The sequence below is a fragment of the Sceloporus occidentalis genome, unplaced genomic scaffold (assembly GCF_023333645.1).
Source record: "Sceloporus occidentalis isolate IW3139 unplaced genomic scaffold, rSceOcc1.0.p SCAF_4, whole genome shotgun sequence".
Taxonomy (NCBI): domain Eukaryota; kingdom Metazoa; phylum Chordata; class Lepidosauria; order Squamata; family Phrynosomatidae; genus Sceloporus; species Sceloporus occidentalis.
In genome coordinates this window covers 137871658-137887302 of record NW_028316984.1, presented here as the reverse complement: position 1 = coordinate 137887302, position 15645 = coordinate 137871658, and the positions used below count along the sequence as shown (strand labels likewise).

The window sequence follows — 15645 nt, the reverse complement described above, 5'->3', positions numbered from 1 at the left end:
ATAAAGTATTGCCCCATTCTTCTTAATCTACTCTTCCATGAAAAGACTTTCAGAGCAGCTGATGCCTATTTAGAAGCAATAACTATAAGCAGGCAGCCGATAATCTCAGCATAAAAAACATGCAGAGATCTGCTACTGGGCAAACCAGCTGCAAGAAAAGAAAAGGATATTGAAGATATTGCATTGGAGTACTTAAAATTCAGTTCTCTTGAAGTGTAGGTTGGCAAATGCTTCCCAAGAAAAAGAAAACGGGTTTAAAGGGCCAGTCCTAACTAAAGTTGTTGTTGTTGTTGAACGCCTTCAATTTGTTTCGGACTTTTGGACAAACCTATCACAGGAGTTTCTTGGCAAGATTTGTTCAGAGAGGATTTGCCATTACCATTCTCTGAGGCTGAGAGAGTGTGACTTGCCCAAGGTCACCTACTGGGTTTTCATGACTGAGCAAGGATTTGAACCTTGCTCTCTACAGTCGTAGTCCAACCTGCAAACCAACTAAAGTAGACCCACACAGTTATTTGCTGAATAGTCTAATCCAACTGGGGTTAGCATTTGGATTTACCATATATCCTCAACTATAAGTCGACCTCACGTATATGTCAAGGGCAGGTTTTGGGGCCAAGATTATGGATTTTGTTATGATCCATGGATAAGTTGGGGATAAAACTTAGGGGCATGTAACAAAGGATGTAAAGTATGATGCAAAGGAAAATAGTGCCAGAGAATTTAGCAAATTCTGGCAGGCATAACTGTCTGTGCTCATTGTAAAGGCTAGATAGATGAGAGAGTAGAGGTGACCCATGCTTCTTTTCAGTGTTCTCAGGATAGCTCTCACCTTTTACCACTCTATTCAAAGAAAGGGGACAGCGCCTATATATGTATGTGTGTGAGAGTTAAAGTACAGTACTTGCATTGACCCATGGATAAGTCGACCCAGGTTTTTGGGGCCAATTTTTTCACTAAAATTTCTAGACTTATACATGACTCATGAGTATATACAGTTGATCAGATTAATTGCATCACCTTTGCAAATAGGGTTCCTAGATCTCAGTATGCTCCTATCTGGATGAATCTTGGGGTAAGAACTCAACCTTGAAAGGTATGTATGTGGTTCATTTCCTCATTTGTTGGATGTGGTTGTTTTGTATGCCTTAAGTTGTTTCCCATTTACGAAAACCCTAAAGTGAACCTATTACAGGGTTTCCTTGGCAAGATTTTTTCAGAGAGGGTTTGCCTTTGCTTTCCTTTGAGGATGAGAGTATGTGACTTGGCCAAGGTCATCCAGTGGGTTTCCACAGCGGAGTGGGGATATGAACTCTGGACTCCAGGGCCATAGTCCAATGGTCAGAGCACTACACCATGCTGGCTCTCACATAGTGTTTTTTATTTAAACTGTATAGTCTGTGCTCCTGCGATTGATGCTTATGGTTAATGGCACACATTCCCTTTGAGACATCACCCTAAGTTTTGGGTTTCGATCCTGAAGGATACTCTGGGCAATGTTATTTGCAGATGTAGTCTATACCCTCTGACATTTCACAGGTGAAAATCAGGACACATGAGACCAAGCAACATCTGAGTGTGGTCAGGAGGACAAAAGTTTGTAAAGGGGAAGAACACACAAACTAGGAGAAGCTGCAGCAGTTAGCTTTTGCCGAAACCTACAGGGAAAGACAAGATTTGTCCTCTCCCGAGTGCAACCTATTTTTGCACTTTGGATTCAGTCTGTAGCAACTGAAGTAAGCTGAGGACAAAGCAGGGAAGTGGGAGGGAAAGAAAGAGAAACTGAGGCCTCATTTCCACTACTTTTTAAACTGGAATCGGTTTAAAACCATGAATCGATTTGAAGTGAGTCAAACGAACCTGGTTGCCACTAATCTGAATCGCTGAAGTGATTCCGAGAGAGGGGCCATGCACTAGACCTATTTAACCTGCATCTTTTTGACGCTGATTTTTTCTGCTTCTTTTTCGATAAATTGAATCTGTGCAAGTGTGAACCACATGTGGATCGGAATCGATTCAAATTTCCCCTTCAGCTAGCTGGAACTGAATAATTTTGAATCAATTCATTTGTAAATGAGAACCACAAGTGGATTGTTTTGGAGGGAAAAATTCAATCCGGACAAATGTAGTGGGAACCACGCTCTGCTGTCGAATCGATCCATCGATTTGGATTGCACACTGATTTATCTGTAAGTGGGGATGGGGCCTGAGATACTTTAAAAGCAACTGGAAAAGAGAGACAAGAGAGGGTTCATTGGGACTGTCGCTGCCAAATCTGGACATTTGGAGGGTGTGCTGTCCATGTGCATCAGTCATTTAGCTTTGTGATGTTTTCAGAAATGTCCTGAGCATGCACTCTCTTCTTGTGCTAAATTAAAACACACAATTCACACAGTTTAATTCAGAAAAGGCAGTGAGCTACGCAATGCTAAAGTCTACCCTTTCTGATCTCTCCCTCTCCAGCCATATAACATAAGCCCCTTTGCAGATTTCATTGGGAACACCGTTAGACCCTGATTTGTTTTTCCAAGAGCCGAAAAGAACAATGCCTCCTTGTTTCTCAGGCTGTCCTCCCTGGAGGAATCACATCACCACTTTGGCTTTCATTTCCTGCCTCGATGCTTGGTCATTTCTGCTGAGGTAATGCGCCAGGGATTCTCACATTAAGAGAAGTCAGTGCATTTATGTGCATATGCGTGTGATGGGGGAACAGTTTCTTTAGCTGAGCTCTTGCCTTCCAGAAATACAATTTGAGACATCTCTCCCACCCATCCCAAACACTCCCCTAAGTCAATTGTCAATGTTTTAAGGGGAGGGGACATATCTTTATGAGTAAGTGATTTCATGCATGCATTTGAGAAGGAAAGGGATTTGTTACTGTTTACTCTGTAAAAATCCTCTTTTGCTTGCAATAATTGACATCAAATGGAGGTCTCTGTTCCAGAAAGGTGGCCCTCTGATAGGTCATGCCTTCTAACATTTCACAGATAAAAACTGGGACAAATATGGCCAAGAAGGAGATAACATGGTGTAGTGGTTTGGTGTGTTGGATTAGGATTCTGGCGACTAGGGTTCGAATCCCTGTTCCATCACAGAAACCTATTGGGTGACATTGGGTGTCACACTCTCTCAGTTGCAGAGGAAGGCAATAGCAAACCTCCTCTTGCCAAGAAAACCTTATGATAGGTTTGCTTTAGTGTACCCACAAGTTGGAAATAGCTTGAAGGCACACAACAACATCAGAGTATGCTCAAGATGGCAAAAGTTAATAATTAGACATAAACTAGGAGATGGTGCAGCAGTTTACTTTTGCCTGAGCTTACTGGGAAAGACAAAATTCCTCCTCTTCTTCCTCCCCTCAAACACTGAGATGATTGTGTGCAACCTGTTTTTGTACTTTCAACACTTTGCACTGAGAACTGTAGTCCAAAAAAGCAAAACTATGCTTTGAATGGAGAAAATCTCAGATTCATCAGGGGCTTTTTCACATAAAACGTTAATGCTGTCTGACACCGCTTTATGTGCCATGGATCAATGCTACCTAATCCTGGGATCTGTAGCTTTGTGAGCTATTTACCTTCCTTTGTGAGAGATCTCTGGTGCCACAACAAACTACAAATCCCAGGATTCCATAGCATGGACAATCAAAGTGGTATCAAACTGCATTAATTTAGCAGTGTGGCAGTAGCCACAATTACAAATGTGTGATTTGCTTTAATGGGCCTGGGATACTGAGATTTGTAGTCTGGTGAGGAGCTAGAGCTCTTTGGCCCTGAATTGTAAATGCTCTTTCTTAAAATCCTTAATCTATAGAACTCTAACCAAATTAGAAATGATAACTTGGGGGAGCCAGCATGGCATAATGCTTTTAGTGTTGGACTGCAACTCTGGAAACCAGGATTCAATTCATGGCTCAGCCACGAAACCCACTGGATGACCTAGGGCAAGTCACATTCTCTCAGCCTCAGGGGAAGGCACTGGCAAACCACCTCTGAACAAATCTTGCCAAGAAAACCCCACGATACGTTTGCTTTAAGGTCGCCATAAATTGGAAACAACTTGAAGGTGAACAAGAACAAGACAAGAACAACAAACTATAGAGACTGGGATTCCACAGGATATTGCTGTGGCAATTAAAGTGGAATCATAGCACTATACAGTTGGCTCTAGGTATCTGGTAGGGTTTGGATCCAGGACACCCCATGGATCCCAAAATCTGTGCATGCTCAAGTCCCATTAAATACAATAGATAGTAAAATGATGTCCATTATATAAAATGGCAAAATCAAGGCTTCCTTTTTGGAATTTATATATTTTTTGAATATTTTCAAGCCATGGATGCTTGAATCCATGGATAAAAAAATCTGTGGATATAAAGGGCCAACTGTAATTGTGTAGTGAGAAGAGGCCCCAGGCCTCAGTTTTCTGTAGTTCAGTTGTTGTTTTTTTTGACAAGGCTGGGGTAGATGCATCTCCATCAACTACGGTCTGATTCAGTCCAAGGCTGTTTCCTATGTTCCCTATCTGGGAACATCTGGGCACATTAAATGTGCTTCCTTCTTAAATGGAATGGACAGCTCTTGTGTGCTTGCACTGCTATGTAAACATTGTTTATAGGAGAAGGATGAAAGCAATTGAAGCTGCACAGGGAATTTCCAATAAGCCAGAAAGGAATGATTCAGATTCAGCCAAGAGATGCAAATTCCTCTCTGTGGCTCCTTTCTCTCCAAACTGTCAAGGATTTTTTTCAGAGCAGGCTACATGGGGTCAGGACCTTCCTGTTACCTCTCTCTGTAGGAAATCAAGGAAGGAGCACCATTCTTAAGATTCTAAGTGAGCAGTGAAAGGAACCCAGAGAAGCCAGGTTGTCTCACTTAAGTGTCTGTATCTGAGATTCATGCAATCTTGTAAACGGAAAGGAGGAAGGAAAGGGGGGGAGACCATCATCCCAACGCCCACACGATGAATCAAAGCCCCGTTGGGAATCCAAGACAAATATGCTAAACTGAACTGTTGCTAAGTGACCGTTGTACATATACGGAAATAAAATGGAAATAAGTCTAATCAGAGACATGTGGAGGCAGCAAAGGAGTTGGGAAAGTCAGCTCCAAGCAGGAATGTTGGTCATCTGTTGGTCATTGGGTCAGGTCTGCCTGATAGGAGACAAAGTTTTCTTTTCAAATGGTTGATTACCAACATAAGGCCTGGTCAAGATCTCTGCTCACTAGCTTCCAATGTTATCTACTGCCTTGTAGGGTCCCCCCACCCAGTGATTAATTTCATCTGAGCTCCATCTTCTCCCTTTATTTGGGAGGAAACTTCTTACTGATTTAGAGCTGCAAGATCAACTTTGTAAGAGCTAGTATGTAGAGAGATCTTGTAGCACCTTTGAGATTACAGCGGTCCCTCCACACTCATGTGGAAAACCCCTAAATAAAAAGGCACTAGTCTTTTTGCCTAAGGGAATATCTCTCTAGAACACCTCTCTAGAGATCTCCAGGTCCTCCAGTGCAATATCTGCCAGAAATTGATCACAGAATCATGCTGGAGGACCCAGAAATGCCTAGAGAAGTGTCTTCTCTAGGAAATTCTACGTTCTCCAACACAACTCTGTGGTCAACTTTTCCAGCAGAATTGTGCTGGAGGACTTAGAGATTCCTAGAGAGAACATGTTAACCAAAACCACAAATAATCAAATCCGCAAAGGTCAAAGCCTGAAAAGGCAGAAAATTGGCCCGTGGACCTCAACAGTTGTTCACCCCTATGATAGATCAACTAGTAGTTCTTTGCAAGAGTTCAGTTCCTCACTGGACCAAGTTAGTACAAACAATAACAGGGAAGAGACTTGGGATAAAGTTCTAAACAATAATAGTACTATAATTCCATGTTAACAGCCATGGCAACATCTTAGGGGATACTAGATAGTTATTGAGGCAGATGCATTTAGAATTCTCATTCTGAGACCCGTAGTACCTCATCAGACTACAAACCCCAGGATTCCATGCAGAGTTGCTGTGGCAGTCAAAGTGGATTCCTAGTGCTATACAGTCAGCCCTCCATATCCACTGCTTTTTCATCTACGGATTCAAGCATCCATAGCTTGAAAATATTTTTTAAATATATCAATTCCAATAAGCAAACCTTTTTACTATGCCATTGTATTCAATGGGACTTGAGCATCCATGGATTTTTGTATCCATGGAGGTCCTGGCACCAAACCCTAGCAGATACCAAGGGCCCACTGTAATTGTGTAGTGCAACAGTGTTTTGGTCTGGAGAACATGATCTGTTCCCAATAAGCATTTGTTTATGAAACTGGGTTGAGTTGAATCTTTATATGACCTTTAGTGGAGTATGACTCACTGTAGACAGACTGTCGTCCTCATCTGAATCCTAAGGATGAGATGGATTCTCCCCATGGAATGGTTTATGAGAATTATTTTGCATCTTCCCCAACTGGTTTAAACTAAACCAAGGAGGGGAAAGCCGAGAAGAGCCAAGCAAAAAAGGAGCAAGGGTTTGGTTTTATTTGAGAAAAGCTGACCTATGTCTTGATAGAGCTGACAAGGATATTTACACTTATGGCTCTCTTTGGCCTGTAAGATGAAAAGCATCTGGAGGCAAGCCAGGAGGACATCAGGTCAAGCTCATAAACACAGCCCTTTGTTCGCTGTCGCTTGGAGGAAACATTGACCGGAGAGATCTAATCTCAAAAACAAACTTAGAGTTTGGCATCTTCTTGGACCACTGGGATTCCCCCAAATTCCAAGAGGCGGCTTGTGACTGTTGGGTTATCTAATTGAGAGGTACAGGTCTTTGGGGAAAGGATGTTGGCCAAATGCTGACCACGCAAAAGCGGCACAGTTCTGATATTAGGAGTGTTTGCCTTATGTAGCTTGCAATGAAACCCCCTCTCTATCCTTTCTTGGGTGTAACAATCCTGGGCTCGAGTCCTGTTGTCTGGATCCAATTCAAGTAGACCTGTTGACTCAGTTGTGGAATAGTGAGTCAAAATATAGGTAAATGCAATTGACTCAATGGGTCGAATTTAGTCTGGGCTAATAATTAGATTTACGGCCAGTATGGTGTAGTGGTTTGAGCATAATAGGACTAGGACTCTGGAGATCAGGGTTCGATTCTCTGCTCATCCATGGAAACGTGCTGGGTGACCTTGGGCGAGTCACATCCTCTCAGCCCCAGAGAACCCTGTAATAGGTGTTGTTTTTTAAAGTCCACTCTTGGTCTTAAGCAAGCTCAGAGCCCTGTAGGGCATGGGGGCATTATCACCATGTTTTAGCTCTTTTTTAACAACAGGAAGTGAGCAGAAGCACTTCTGATTTGCTTGTTGTTTCAAAGAAAAGAACATGATCACCTTGGGAGATTTGAGAGGGCCCTGGGAGCCACAAAAACACCCCAGGGGAGACAACTTTTGATTGGAGTTTATCACACTGGGGCTGATTTTGACATTAAAGAGAGATTAAAGCGCATTTAAAGCATCCCGCACATGAAGCGGAAATGGCGAGTAATTGCGCGAATGATTATCACATGGTATTGCGCAAATAAAGTGATTCGGAAATACATTGTTGCTGAAATCCCAAAAGTAAAAAAAGATGTGCATTAAAGCTTCTTTGTGGCCACTTTAATGGCGGGTTTTGTGTGACGTTGTGTGAAATTGTTACGTATAATTTGATTTTTCCGGGATATTCACGGGATAAACTTCCGATCTCCATTGCGTGATAAACTCCACCCTTCAGATGTTCGGGATCTCAGCTCCCAGAAGATTTCTAGAAGTTAGTCTCAGACATTGGGAGGACCAAAGACTGAAAACTACTGCCACAGAATCATAAAACTGTAAGGGAACCCAATAACAGTCCAGTCCAACCCTTTATCAGTACAGGATCCATTGCTCAGGTATTCCTGGCAGGTAGACATCCAACCTATGTTTAAAAACATCTAATGAAGATGAATCCCCCACCATCTCAAAACAAGTCACATTATTATTAGACTTTGGTTCAAATAAGCATATTTGCAGCAGTGCTTTAAGCTGCAGCTTGGGAAAGTTATCGAAAGGGACATCATGCATAATATGTAAAGTGGGGAGGGTATAGGAAGAGGTATCCTGCAAGTCATTGCTTGTTGGAACCTCTGAACGGTAGTTTGGAGAATGTCTGAATGAGAATTACTATTTTGGACTACAGTTCTCAAAATCCTCCAGCCACTAGTGGCATGAGGTGGGAGATTATGGGAGCTGTAGTTCATACAAGTCACTTTCCCAAGCTCTGGCCTGGACCAATCTATGTTTTCTTTGTGTTCTATGCAAAGACCCTCCCATATCCAAGGCCACACATAAAAATTATGAATTTCTTCTAGGCTCCTTTTGGTTTGATTCAATTCCAGCATGAAAGGTTTTCTAAGAATGCTGTTAGTTCCCATGCTCAGCTGGGCCAATGTTTCAAGCACCGTTGCTTCAATAGTTGTTTCATACTTTTAAACAGCTTTGGTGCAGACACACCTTGATGTCATAAAATCATAGCGTTGGAAGAGACCTCAAGGGTCATCAAATCCAATCCCATTCTGCCATGCAGGAATATACAATCAAAGCACCCCTAACAGATGGCCATCCAGCCTCTGGTTAAAAACCTCCAAAGAAGGTGACTCTACCACTCTCCCAGGCAGCATCTTCCATTGTCGAACAGCTCTTACTGTCAGGAAGTTCTTTCTAATGTTTAGGTGTAGTTTTACTCCACTGCTCAGAGTCCTATTCTCTGGAGCTACATCTTCAGTATGACATCTTTTTAAATATTTAAACAGAACCATCATATCACCTCTTAACTTTGTGCTGCTTGATTTTCTGTTCTGGACACCACAGCCATGTGCAATCTGAGTCTTTCTGATGCAACTCTCATTAATCAAGAAGGCCAGGCTGCATCCACACTGCAGAAACAATCCAGATTGAAACCACTTCAACTGCTGAGGCTCACTGCTGTCAAATTCTGGGAATTCTGAGCAGAGCTCTGGGGCTGCAACAAACTACAATTCTCAGAATTCCACAGCATTGAGCAAGGATAGTTGAAATGGCATCAACTCAAATTATTTCTGCAGTGTGGATGCAGCCTGGAAGCCTGGTGCCACACAGTGCATTGACACTGTAGAGATAAGGCAGTTTGACCCCAATTTAAGTACTATAGGTGCATCCTATGGAATCCTGGCATTTGTCATTATACTCAGTCTTCAGCCTTCTCTACCAAAGAGTGCTGGTGCCTCACAAAACTATAGATCCCAGGATTCTGTAGGATAGTGCCATGGCAGTTTAAGTGCAGTCAAACAGCATTATTTCTATAGTGTAGATGCACCCACAGTTTCTTCCCCACCTCTGCTCAGGGGACCCAAAGCACATAATGCACTGTTCCTTCTCCTCCCTAGCTCCCTTCTCACAAATGCTTGGGATTCAGTAACTCACCCCGTCCGTTCTGATTTGGTCTGTAGATGCGGCCCACGCTCATCCGACCTTGGTTAAAACCTTGGTTGTCTGGAATCAGTTGGGGAGACTCCGCATTCCGGATGGGGAGATATGGCTCAGGCCTAGGGACCCCTTGGGGGTCTAAGGGTCGGAAGGGTGGCTGAGCTTCCACGTTACGAGAAGGAACGTAAGGCTCTCCTGGCACATCCCCAAAAGGTGGATATTGGCCTACCCACAGCTCATTCCTGTACTGGGTGCCAGTACTCACAGGAGATCCAGAATTGAGATGCAAGTTGTCTGCAAGGGGGACCCCTTGGCCCACAGACTGTTGATTCTGGGTGGAGGAGTAAGGGTCCTGGACACTTTGGTCGTAGCTAGTTCCTGTGTCATGGTAGAGGCTGTGTGAGTACCTTCGGTCTAAGCCATCAGAGGATGGAAGCTGCTGGGGCACAGGGATGTAGGGTCTCTCTGGGGCTGGGTAGTATCCTTGGGCTCGATAAGGGGTCTGATCTTCCGTATACTCTTCATATTTCACCTGTGGCTGGAAAGGGTATATGACTCCAGCACTGGCTGCGGCCGCAGCCACAGCACTCCCTCCAGTTCCTGCGGTACGATAGTAGGTATAGGTCTCATCATAGGCACGGGGCACCTGTGGGTCATAGGTCTCATACTGGTTGACATAAGGAGGCTGTGGGTAAGAGGACTGTGGGTAGAGTTGACCAAAAGAGGCCTGCGAAAAGGAAGAAGCAGAGGAAGAAGAGCCAACTTGACGCTGCCAAGTGGTGGGCGATCGAGGCCGTTGGGAGTTGGAGTGACCATCCCCGGTGGCCCCATCTCTCCAATTGTCTGGCACCTGTCCAAAGCCAAAGGGATGCCGTGTCTGTCCCCGGACGGTATCTGATCCTGCCCTGACTGGCAAGGATCAGATACCGTCGGGTGTTCCCTGTCACCCTTCGGGTTTGGTGGGTGGCAGCATCAGCCAACATGACCCTTGTGCTGCTGTCGGCCCTCACCTGGCTGGCTGGAACATACTCTGAGCCCGAGTTCAGAAGGCTGTACACTCTGCCGTTGTTTTCCCATTGGATCATCTGCCTCCAGTGCCCGCTGTCTGTGTTAGTGCTGCTTTGGGCATGTTGCCCACGGACCAGCAGGAAAAACCTAAAGCTTGCAAAAGCCCACAGGTCCCAGAAGAAGCCATGAGCAGTCATGGTGATGCCAAGATCAATGTTGAGGGATGCTTTTTGGAGGAGGAAATCCGTGAAAAGCAGCCTGGAGGGTCTATGGCAGCAAGTGCTTGTCTTTCCCCTTTCTGCACCCTATTCTCTTTTTCCTTAGGTGAATGAATTTCAACTCTGTCCATTCCTGTCTTCTTTTAAGCTGCTCCGGGCCTCTCCTGGAAGTTTCATGTTGAGCTTTGTGAAGGAGAAGAATCTGTAAGGAATGTGGTTCTGGAAGACTGAGGGGTGCCTGGAAAATCTTGTTTCCCCCCTTGGCAATCTCTCTTATTTTGCTTTTTTTTTCACATGTCTGCTGTGCCTGTTGCAGTGCGAATGTTAGTTTGTCCCACTTGCTCTTTCCCGTTGGCTGGACAGCTTTCCTTGTTCCTTCTCTGAATGAATAAGCAAGAGTCTCTGAAAAATGTTGGGAAGTTCCAGGCTTTGCTGCGCAGGGTCCTAAAATCCATCCAGTTTTCATTTTTCATTTTTCAGTGTTCCCCTCGCCCCAGTGCCTAGGCCACACGACTGTTCCTGAGCATAATCTTTGTCTAAGGTTTAACAAAACATTTAACATCTCAGAACATCTAGACAAGGGTAGCTAAAATTTCTGACAAGTTCCTTATATTTCCTCAAACCATTTTTTGTTTGTTTGTTTAACATTGAAACAGTTTTTAAAAGTCACTATCTCCTCCAGGCAAATTGAGAAATTTGGCATTGGGTGCCTTCAAATCATTTCCAACTTATGGTGGTCTTAGGGATCCCTATCATGGGGTTTTCTTGGGAAGATTTGTTCAGAGGCGATGTGCCATTGCTTTCCTCTGAGGCTGAGAGAATGTGACATGCCCCAAACTGGGTTTCATGACTAAGATGGGGATTGAACCCTGATCTCCAGAATTGTAGTCCAACACTCAAATCACTACGCCACACTGGCTCATGAGAAATGGTCCATTTATACAGGCACAGATAAACTAGAAGTGAGCAATTTTCAGCAGATACAGAATTATTCATTTGTACTTGGACCTGCATTTAACAGCACTACAATGTTGAACAGAAGCTTGCAGGGAGAACTTCAGAGTTAAATAACAGGATCTCACTTTTGCTTCACAGCCAACTTGTTTGATATTATGGCCCGGGAGGGTGGGGGGTGGGTGGGGGGGAGAAACCCATGTCCTTTCCACTTTTAATTAAACTGCACTGCAGAAATAATGCAGTTTGACACTGATGTGGTTTCATTGGCAGTTTAACTGTCATGGCTCATGGCTGTATCTCACAAAAGTACAAACCCCCAAATTCCATAACATTGAGCCATGGTAGTTTTCTGCATTCTGTATGCATTTGGCAAACTGTGATTTTCACAGTTTCAACTAGGGCTTTATGAAAAGTGAACTCCCACATGCCTGCAGACAGTTCTGTTTCAAACATATCTGATTTCCCTTTCAGTTTGTGATACAGCATTGTTTTCTGGTACGACAATTCCCCCACCCCAGGCTAATTCAAATATGTGGCAGGGCAAATCTTAGTAACACCACGAAGCTTTGTATCACACATTTTTATCACTAGATGGAACAGTGTTTCCCTTTCTGGATGCATATTTGTTTGTTTATAAGAGTGACACACCACCACCTTTGGATGTGCAGCTTCCCTATAATGAGTCAGAGCTGAGCTGGGCAGTACTACTAAAGGTGAATTTGTAGCTTTTCCCTGACTGCTGATGCTTATTATAACACAGTGCAGTCTCCCAATGGTGATATTACACACCTGGAAAAGTGCCACATCACACACTTACCGGTTTAACATTTGTATGTAGAGAGATCTTGTAGCACCTCTGAGACTGACTGAAAGAAAGAAGTTGGTATTTAACATTGGTTAACATTGGGCATTATCACACAGAGGAAAATTGGAAGTTTAAACAGGGTTTATCCTTTGAAAATCATTCAATTACTATTAAATTGCAATTAAGATTTTCACACACAGCAGTCATTATCCTGGGAATAACCAGGGAATAACCAGGCAATAAACAGTGAATTATTTGTTGCTGTTTATTGCCTGGTTATTCATAGGTTAATGGCAGTTTAATCACTTTTCAACATGACATCATGTGAAAACTTATCGCAGTTGCACAATTTTCATGAGATATTCCCAGGATAATGCCGTTTAAACACGACACTGTGTGAAAATCTTAATTGCGAATGCACAATTTTAATGGGATAATCCCCACATATACTTCCAATTGTCCCTATGTGATAAAGTCCATTGCAAATGTTTAACAGTGCAATGGTAAATACTAAAAATACTCCCAGCTAGAGAGAAGACAAGGATGAAAAGATGGGGCTGGCTGGTTATAAAAGAGTGGTTCTTTGTCAGGGCTGGAAAGACAATATGGCCAGCCTATATTCCTATGTATGTATGTTCTTGTTGTTGTTGTTGTGTGCCTTCAAATCGTTTCTGACTTATGGCAACCCTAGAGCCATAAGGTAATATTATGGGTTTTCTTGCCAAGATTTGCTCAGAGGTTTGCTATTGCCTTCCCCTGAGGCTGAGAGAGTGTGACTTGTGCAAGGTCACCCAGTAGGTTTAATGGCCATGCTGGGAATCAAACCTTGGTCTCCAGAGTTGTAGTGCAATGTTCAAACCACTACACTATGCTGGCTCTCCCTATGTATGTCTCACCCATACTTACATCCTAAGAATATATGTATTCAGACTTCATGTGTTCATTTAGATTATAATTCCAGCCACTGACCGAATAGACTACTCAGTTTTTCTTACTTTCTTGGTTTTTAAATTGTCCTAAACTCAACATTATTAAGGTTTATTCCAGATTGGTGTAAAGAACGATGAGTTTTCATGATAGCACCATCGTTTTTGCCAGGTTTTGGTGGTTGCTATCAACCCTAAACCCACTAATTCCATTCTTTTTTCACAGAGGGGGGTTATATGTAGTGATTTCTTGGATCTGCACTGAGGCTCTTCAAAAGGTCTCTTTTTAAAAAAAACAGGGTGTGATTTGCTGAGTTGGGCCTATGATATTAATGGCAAATTTCATGTGTGTGTGTGTGTGTGTGTGTGTATGAATTTTAATGCAGACATGCTATTTCACTGTTGCATTACAACACTTTAACTCTTACAAATTAAAAAGAGAAGAGATGTTTTGGAATTTAAACACACACACACACACATTCAAGGATGGCAATAAAATGTCACATCTGAGGCAAGGAACTGCTGCAAAATAGTCCCGGACAACAAAAATGTGGTTTAGATTTCTTTTATTTTTATTTATTTATTTTTATTTTTCAGCTCATGAACCACAATAGCAAATACCAGAACCTTCTGATACATTTGCTCCATCTGGAAGACCCTTAAGTGCAGCATTTTGCTATGGTGAGACTATGGCATACAGTTCCACTAGATAGTGATGTATTTTACCTCTGTATTAACTTCATAGCCTAATTAAAGCGAGAGCTAGAGGTCAGAGTGTCACAAGAAAGGCAAGGAACAGCTTCAACAACAGAGAGAGATGTGTTAGTTGCAAATTTAGCTGACATCAAAACAATCCAATTATCATGAAGGATATTTGGCTTACCAAAGGACAAACCAGAAGCCTAAATACTTCTTAATCTTTTTTACCCTTTCACTTGAACACTAAATTAAAATGACTTGTGCTGCTGTTCTTCTGTAGCCTAAGGACACTATCCACATTTGCTGTATCCAGAAAAGGAGGCAAGAAAACAACCCTTGGGCAAAATAAAAATATTAATTAAAAGTCCTTGTAAATATTTTATTGCTGTTGTATGCCTTTAAGTTGTTTCCGATCCTAAGGCAGGTTTTCTGGGGCTAAGAGTGTATGACTCGCCCAAGGTCCCCCAGTGAGTTTCCATGGCCAAGCAAGGAATCGAATCCTGATCTCTAGAGTCATAGTCCAACACTCAAACCACTATGCCAACAAGTAGTTTGTCCAGTTTGTTTCAGGACCATTACATAGGGGTGGATGAAAATAGGAAAATCCCCTTCCTTGCACAGCAGTGTAAAGCTGCTAAGCTCTAAGTTAGATAAGAAGCATCCTGCTCACTTAGAACTGCACCTCAGTAATCTAGCATTTACTGTGCAACTGTCACTCTCAACAAAACTAGTGAGTTTTGGCTTTCCCTGATAGTAGTTAAAACCATCCTTTAAAAAACAACAAAGATTCTGCAAAGACAGCAACATGCAAATATGTCACTGTTGGACAAGGAAGGCAACATATTTTGTGGGTTCATCTGGGGAATTACTTGCTTCTGTACTTTACAGCAGGGTTATCTTGCATGGAGGATGAGCTGGCACATGTTTCATCTGAAAAATCCCCACAGGATAAGCAAGAAGCCTTTGGGATTAGTCTACATTTAGCCTTGACTCTTTTAAGAGGATTGTTCTCCAAGATCATATTTGTTTACATTATCTTGGTTAAAGGGGAAACTGTACCCATCTGTCTGGGGCAGTCATATCTAAAATAGTTCCTCCTGATCTTCTTCTTTGAAAAAAGCTTTGAAAGAGGTCAAGGGACACTGGCTGGCTCCACACCAGTCGAGTTCCATTTGACTGTGAATGAGGTTGTGTGCTGGTTATGATATGGCTCTTGTACCTTTAATGGTTGGGTCGTATTTTAGAGGGGTTGACATACCCTAAAGGCACCAGATCCCATCTGATCTTGAAAGTTAAGTAGAGACAGCTCTGGTTAGGACTGAGATGGGAGACTGCCAAAGAATATCAGGTGCTGTAGCATATATTTCAGAGGAAGGAACTGGCAAAATCCCCTCTGAGTATTCCTTGCCTAAGAAAATGCTCTGAAATTCATAGGTGCATCATAAGTCAACAGGAAACTTGAAGGCACATGCACCCACACAGTACGTATTTTAGCAGGTATAGCTTGCAAGACAAACTACACCTGGTAAAATTTTCCTCTTCCACACAACTATTGAAGGTATAGGAGCT

The 15645-nt window shown here is 42.8% G+C and overlaps 1 pseudogene; it reads right to left on the bottom strand.

The window, feature by feature from the left end:
• Nucleotides 1-9431: 9431 nt before the first annotated feature.
• LOC149314691 (lysyl oxidase homolog 1 pseudogene) lies at nt 9432-11058 on the bottom strand (annotated as a pseudogene).
• Between the last annotated feature and the right edge of the window lie 4587 nt (nt 11059-15645).